The sequence below is a fragment of the Camarhynchus parvulus genome, unplaced genomic scaffold (genome assembly GCF_901933205.1).
Source record: "Camarhynchus parvulus unplaced genomic scaffold, STF_HiC, whole genome shotgun sequence".
In the NCBI taxonomy this organism is placed as follows: Eukaryota; Metazoa; Chordata; class Aves; order Passeriformes; family Thraupidae; genus Camarhynchus; species Camarhynchus parvulus.
This window is the reverse complement of record NW_022148223.1, coordinates 13,215-20,620: the sequence shown is the minus strand read 5'-3', so window position 1 is coordinate 20,620 and position 7,406 is coordinate 13,215. Positions and strand designations below refer to the sequence as shown.

At 56.5% G+C, this 7,406-nt stretch overlaps 1 long non-coding RNA gene across 1 annotated transcript; it reads right to left on the bottom strand.

Annotated features, from left to right (window-relative positions):
• Positions 1-5,813: 5,813 nt before the first annotated feature.
• Positions 5,814-6,958, bottom strand: LOC115916184. The gene is made up of 3 exons (XR_004061575.1): positions 6,112-6,958; positions 6,006-6,033; positions 5,814-5,921 (listed from the first exon to the last, which is right to left on the bottom strand). It is a non-coding gene; the product is annotated as an uncharacterized LOC115916184 (long non-coding RNA).
• Positions 6,959-7,406: the final 448 nt, after the last annotated feature.

Here is a 7,406-nt window from a genome sequence, read left to right as displayed (position 1 = left end):
GTTTTGTTTCAGAGGGAAAGGCCCGTTGTTTATGTTTGGGGCCTGTGGCCCGGAGTGGCCGGGTGGCTCCTGAAAATCCGCGATACGCAGGATGCCTCCCAGACCCAAGCTGGCACCAGTGCCAACTCGGGCTGGTTTGATAGTGCCAACGGAGTCCCACAATCTGCCATCAAGGACCGGGGCTGGTGAGTTTTGTTTCAGAGGGAAAGGCCCGTTGTTTATGTTTGGGGCCATAGGCCCGGAGTGGCCGGGTTGGCTCCTGAAAATCCGCGATACGCAGGATGCCTCCCAGACCCAAGCTGGCACCAGTGCCAACTCGGGCTGGTTTGATAGTGCCAACGGAGTCCCACAATCTGCCATCAAGGACCGGGGCTGGTGAGTTTTGTTTCAGAGGGAAAGGCCCGTTGTTTATGTTTGGGGCCTGTAGGCCCCGGAGTGGCCGGGTTGGCTCCTGAAAAATCCGCGATACGCAGGATGCCTCCCCAGACCCAAGCTGGCACCAGTGCCAACTCGGGCTGGTTTGATAGTGCCAACGGAGTCCCACAATCTGCCATCAAGGACCGGGCTGGTGAGTTTTGTTTCAGAGGGAAAGGCCCGTTGTTTATGTTTGGGGCCCATAGGCCCGAGTGGCCGGGTTGGCTCCTGAAAAATCCGCGATACGCAGGATGCCTCCCAGACCCAAGCTGGCACCAGTGCCAACTCGGGCTGGTTTGATAGTGCCAACGGAGTCCCACAATCTGCCATCAAGGACCGGGGCTGGTGAGTTTTGTTTCAGAGGGAAAGGCCCGTTGTTTATGTTTGGGGCCTGTGGCCCGAGTGGCCGGGGCTGGCTCCTGAAAATCCGCGATACGCAGGATGCCTCCCAGACCCAAGCTGGCACCAGTGCCAACTCGGGCTGGTTTGATAGTGCCAACGGAGTCCCACAATCTGCCATCAAGGACCGGGGCTGGTGAGTTTTGTTTCAGAGGGAAAGGCCCGTTGTTTATGTTTGGGGCCATAGCCCCCGAGTGGCCGGGTTGGCTCCTGAAAAATCCGCGATACGCAGGATGCCTCCCAGACCCAAGCTGGCACCAGTGCCAACTCGGGCTGGTTTGATAGTGCCAACGGAGTCCCACAATCTGCCATCAAGGACCGGGGCTGGTGAGTTTTGTTTCAGAGGGAAAGGCCCGTTGTTTATGTTTGGGGCCATAGGCCCCGAGTGGCCGGGCTGGCTCCTGAAAATCCGCTGATACGCAGGATGCCTCCCAGACCCAAGCTGGCACCAGTGCCAACTCGGGCTGGTTTGATAGTGCCAACGGAGTCCCACAATCTGCCATCAAGGACCGGGGCTGGTGAGTTTTGTTTCAGAGGGAAAGGCCCGTTGTTTATGTTTGGGGCCATAGGCCCGAGTGGCCGGGTTGGCTCCTGAAAAATCCGCGATACGCAGGATGCCTCCCAGACCCAAGCTGGCACCAGTGCCAACTCGGGCTGGTTTGATAGTGCCAACGGAGTCCCACAATCTGCCATCAAGGACCGGGGCTGGTGAGTTTTGTTTCAGAGGGAAAGGCCCGTTGTTTATGTTTGGGGCCCATAGGCCCGGAGTGGCCGGGTGGCTCCTGAAAATCCGCCGATATACGCAGGATGCCTCCCAGACCCAAGCTGGCACCAGTGCCAACTCGGGCTGGTTTGATAGTGCCAACGGAGTCCCACAATCTGCCATCAAGGACCGGGGCTGGTGAGTTTTGTTTCAGAGGGAAAGGCCCGTTGTTTATGTTTGGGGCCATGTGCCCGAGTGGCCGGGCTGGCTCCTGAAAATCCGCTGATACGCAGGATGCCTCCCAGACCCAAGCTGGCACCAGTGCCAACTCGGGCTGGTTTGATAGTGCCAACGGAGTCCCACAATCTGCCACCAAGGACCGGGGCTGGTGAGTTTTGTTTCAGAGGGAAAGGCCCGTTGTTTATGTTTGGGGCCATAGGCCCGAGAGGGCGGGGGTTGGCTCCTGAAAAATCCGCGATACGCAGGATGCCTCCCAGACCCAAGCTGGCACCAGTGCCAACTCGGGCTGGTTTGATAGTGCCAACGGAGTCCCACAATCTGCCATCAAGGACCGGGCTGGTGAGTTTTGTTTCAGAGGGAAAGGCCCGTTGTTTATGTTTGGGGCCATGTGCCCGGAGTGGCCGGGTTGGCTCCTGAAAATCCGCCATACGCAGGATGCCCCCCAGACCCAAGCTGGCACCAGTGCCAACTCGGGCTGGTTTGATAGTGCCAACGGAGTCCCACAATCTGCCATCAAGGACCGGGGCTGGTGAGTTTTGTTTCAGAGGGAAAGGCCCGTTGTTTATGTTTGGGGCCATAGGCCCCGGAGTGGCCGGGCTGGCTCCTGAAAATCCGCGATACGCAGGATGCCTCCCAGACCCAAGCTGGCACCAGTGCCAACTCGGGCTGGTTTGATAGTGCCAACGGAGTCCCACAATCTGCCATCAAGGACCGGGGCTGGTGAGTTTTGTTTCAGAGGGAAAGGCCCGTTGTTTATGTTTGGGGCCATAGGCCCGAGTGGCCGGCTGGCTCCTGAAAATCCGCGATACGCAGGATGCCTCCCAGACCCAAGCTGGCACCAGTGCCAACTCGGGCTGGTTTGATAGTGCCAACGGAGTCCCACAATCTGCCATCAAGGACCGGGGCTGGTGAGTTTTTTGTCAGAGGGAAAGGCCCGTTGTTTATGTTTGGGGCCATAGGCCCGGAGTGGCCGGGTTGGCTCCTGAAAATCCGCTGATACGCAGGATGCCTCCCAGACCCAAGCTGGCACCAGTGCCAACTCGGGCTGGTTTGATAGTGCCAACGGAGTCCCACAATCTGCCATCAAGGACCGGGCTGGTGAGTTTTGTTTCAGAGGGAAAGACCCGTTGTTTATGTTTGGGGGCCATAGGCCCGGAGTGGCCGGGTGGCTCCTGAAAATCCGCGATACGCAGGATGCCTCCCAGACCCAAGCTGGCACCAGTGCCAACTCGGGCTGGTTTGATAGTGCCAACGGAGTCCCACAATCTGCCATCAAGGACCGGGGCTGGTGAGTTTTGTTTCAGAGGGAAGGCCCCGTTGTTTATGTTTGGGGCCTGTAGGCCCGGAGTGGCCGGGTGGCTCCTGAAAATCCGCGATACGCAGGATGCCTCCCAGACCCAAGCTGGCACCAGTGCCAACTCGGGCTGGTTTGATAGTGCCAACGGAGTCCCACAATCTGCCATCAAGGACCGGGGCTGGTGAGTTTTGTTTCAGAGGGAAAGGCCCGTTGTTTATGTTTGGGGCCATAGGCCCGGAGTGGCCGGGTTGGCTCCTGAAAAATCCGCGATACGCAGGATGCCTCCCAGACCCAAGCTGGCACCAGTGCCAACTCGGGCTGGTTTGATAGTGCCAACGGAGTCCCACAATCTGCCATCAAGGACCGGGGCTGGTGAGTTTTGTTTCAGAGGGAAAGGCCCGTTGTTTATGTTTGGGGCCTGTGCCCCGAGAGTGGCCGGGTTGGCTCCTGAAAATCCGCGATACGCAGGATGCCTCCCAGACCCAAGCTGGCACCAGTGCCAACTCGGGCTGGTTTGATAGTGCCAACGGAGTCCCACAATCTGCCATCAAGGACCGGGGCTGGTGAGTTTTGTTTCAGAGGGAAAGGCCCGTTGTTTATGTTTGGGGCCTAGGCCCCGGAGTGGCCGGGTTGGCTCCTGAAAATCCGCGATACGCAGGATGCCTTCCCAGACCCAAGCTGGCACCAGTGCCAACTCGGGCTGGTTTGATAGTGCCAACGGAGTCCCACAATCTGCCATCAAGGACCGGGCTGGTGAGTTTTGTTTCAGAGGGAAAGGCCCGTTGTTTATGTTTGGGGCCTGTGGCCCGGAGTGGCCGGGCTGGCTCCTGAAAATCCGCGATACGCAGGATGCCTCCCAGACCCAAGCTGGCACCAGTGCCAACTCGGGCTGGTTTGATAGTGCCAACGGAGTCCCACAATCTGCCATCAAGGACCGGGGCTGGTGAGTTTTGTTTCAGAGGGAAAGGCCCGTTGTTTATGTTTGGGGCCATAGGCCCGAGTGGCCGGTTGGCTCCTGAAAAATCCGCGCGATACGCAGGATGCCTCCCAGACCCAAGCTGGCACCAGTGCCAACTCGGGCTGGTTTGATAGTGCCAACGGAGTCCCACAATCTGCCATCAAGGACCGGGGCTGGTGAGTTTTGTTTCAGAGGGAAAGGCCCGTTGTTTATGTTTGGGGCCATGTGCCCGGAGTGGCCGGGCTGGCTCCTGAAAATCCGCGATATACGCAGGATGCCTCCCAGACCCAAGCTGGCACCAGTGCCAACTCGGGCTGGTTTGATAGTGCCAACGGAGTCCCACAATCTGCCATCAAGGACCGGGGCTGGTGAGTTTTGTTTCAGAGGGAAAGGCCCGTTGTTTATGTTTGGGGCCATAGGCCCGAGTGGCCGGGCTGGCTCCTGAAAATCCGCGATACGCAGGATGCCTCCCAGACCCAAGCTGGCACCAGTGCCAACTCGGGCTGGTTTGATAGTGCCAACGGAGTCCCACAATCTGCCATCAAGGACCGGGGCTGGTGAGTTTTGTTTCAGAGGGAAAGGCCCGTTGTTTATGTTTGGGGCCTGTGCCCCGGAGTGGCCGGGTTGGCTCCTGAAAAATCCGCGATACGCAGGATGCCTCCCAGACCCAAGCTGGCACCAGTGCCAACTCGGGCTGGTTTGATAGTGCCAACGGAGTCCCACACCCGCGGAGTCCCACAATCTGCCACCAAGGACCGGGCTGGTGAGTTTTGTTTCAGGGAAAGGCCCGTTGTTTATGTTTGGGGCCATAGGCCGGAGAGAGTGGCTGGCTGGTTCTGAAAATCCGGGCTGTACGCAGGATGCCTCCCAGACCCAAGCTGGCACCAGTGCCAACTTCGGGCTGGTTTGATAGTGCCAACGGAGTCCCACACCCGCCATCAGGACCGGGGCTGGTGAGTTTTGTTTCAGAGGGAAAGGCCCGCGAGTTTATGTTTGGGGGCCTGTGCCCCCGAGTGGCCGGGCTGGCTCCTGAAAATCCGCTCACACGGGAGGATGCCTCCCAGACCCAAGCTGGCACCAGTGCCAACTCGGGCTGGTTTGATAGTGCCAACGGAGTCCCACAATCTGCCATCAAGGATTTGGGGCTGGTGAGCTGTTTTGTTTCAGAGGAAAGGCCGGTTGTTTTATGTTTGGGGGGCCTGTGCCACGAGTGGCCGCCTGGCTCCTGAAATCCGCGACACAGGATGCCTCCCCAGACCCAAGCTGGCACCAGTGCCAACTCGGGCTGGTTTGATAGTGCCAACGGAGTCCCCACAATCTGCCACCATCAGGACCGGGGCTGGTGAGTTTGTTTTCAGAGGGAAAGGCCCATTGTTTATCTTTGGGGGGCCTGTGCCCGGAGTGGCCGTGTGGCTCCTGAAAATCCGCGATACGGCATGCTCCCAGACCCAAGCTGGCACCAGAGCAAACTCGGGCTGAAAGGTCCTGCTGTCACCAGGCTCTGGTCCTACACAGCTGTGGAGAAAACCAAACATCAGTGCCTGATCTTGGCAGCCCATCGGCCAAAACCCCCACAAGTCTGCTACTCACCAAGCTCCTAGGAATGCCCAGGCTTTTGGGGCTCGCACGGCGAGACGAGGCCTTAGTCTGGGGGTGCCTGGGTAAAGGAGAGATGAGGTGATTTCTCATGGCTGAAACCTGGGGTGGACCCTCACTCCTCCTCCCTACTTCCCCTGGTTCACCCCCTGAGGTCCCAGCAGTTGCCAAAGGCCACCTGGATGGCACCTTTGAATAGAAAAGTTCAGGGCTTCACCACCAGGTCCTGTAAAACATCCACGGGGCTCCCGAGAGCAGGAAACTCGGCGTCGGCCGGTCGGTGACGGGGGCTCGGCATACTCCGAGTGGATTGCCTAAAGCGCACAAACAAGAATAGAAACGTAGAGCTGCACTAGAAATTGAGAGCTGAGCAACAACTACTTCTCTCCACTGCTCACCTTGACTGCTGGTATCCAGATTTCCCTCCTAGAAAGAAAGACAAAGAACAGTGCTGTAACAGAGTCGTGCTTTACACTCCCTCTGCAGAGACAAACAGTGACTGACCTGCTCAGGGGGACCTCCTAACCCAGGATGGGTGGATGGATTTTGCCCTGGATTTTATCCCCTGCATCTGAAAGAAAATGAGGACAAAAGTCAAAGGGCTGCAGGATAACTTCACAGCTCCAAACATCTTCTGCCTATCTAGGAATATCATCTACAGGCTGGTGACACCCCACAAACTGCGAGTCCCCGGGACTTGTCCCATTGCAGCAGGCTGTGCGGCAGGGCAGAACAACTCCGGTGCAAACAAGTGCAGACACCCGTGACACAGAATGTGACAAACAGGGGGATGCTGAACACGACGCATTATGCTTGTGGTGAAGGTCTCAAGGGGAAAAGGCAAAAGGGAACCCAAAGACACACTAGGTAACACAGTACACTGGACAACACACCATGGAGCTGTTCTGCGCTGCCTGCCTGAAAGCTGCCATCAAAAGTAGAGCCTTTCCCTTTAGCTGTCCTAAGAGGCCCCTTGGAGAAGATTGCTTTTCCCTCTGCTAATTTTTAAATCTGTCCCAAGAACTCCCAACCTGCTACTCTCCCATCATCCCATCTCCAGGCTGTGGCCCCCAACTTATCTTTTGGATGATTGGTGATGTGGATCCACGTAGCATCTGAAATGAGTCTGCCTCAGAGGGCCCTGTGATGGCCTGTTAGCCACTCAGTCAGCTACAAGAAAAAAAAGACAAAACCAATGCATGAGTACAGAGTTATGTGGGCCAAATCCTGGCAAATCAGCTACTTGCCCTCTCCTGAGTGTGCCTGGCTCTTTCAGGCTCCAGCTTCATGCTGATTCCAAGGCTGTGGCCTTTATTATGAGTGGCACCTGGGTTAGAGAAAGGCAAAGTTAAATGGCATCCCTGTGAGTGCAGTGGATGACCTTGTGTGCTGTAAGACATGTGAATGCCTCTGCTAGGCTTCTGAAAAGCCTTGGGGGGCCTGAAATAAACACCCTTTCTCACCCTGCTGCCTTCAAACACCCCCCCCCCCCCAACAATAACTCCTAACTGGATACCTGCTCACCCTCCCTCTCCTAATCACAATACTCAACTTACCTGAAGCCTCAATCTGCTGAAAAAAGTGTTGTAGTTGACACAACCTGGAGTCTCTGGAAACTGCACTCCTCCTAAAAAAAAAACAAAACAAAACAAGAACAAAACCAGAAATTAGAAATGCACTTTACCACCCCTAAACATAAAACCCAAAATCATGAACTTAAATACTCCCTGTATTCTATGTTGTTTTCTTCACAGAATCTTCAAAGCCTCTGTTGCTTTAGATGCCCAGAAACACCTACT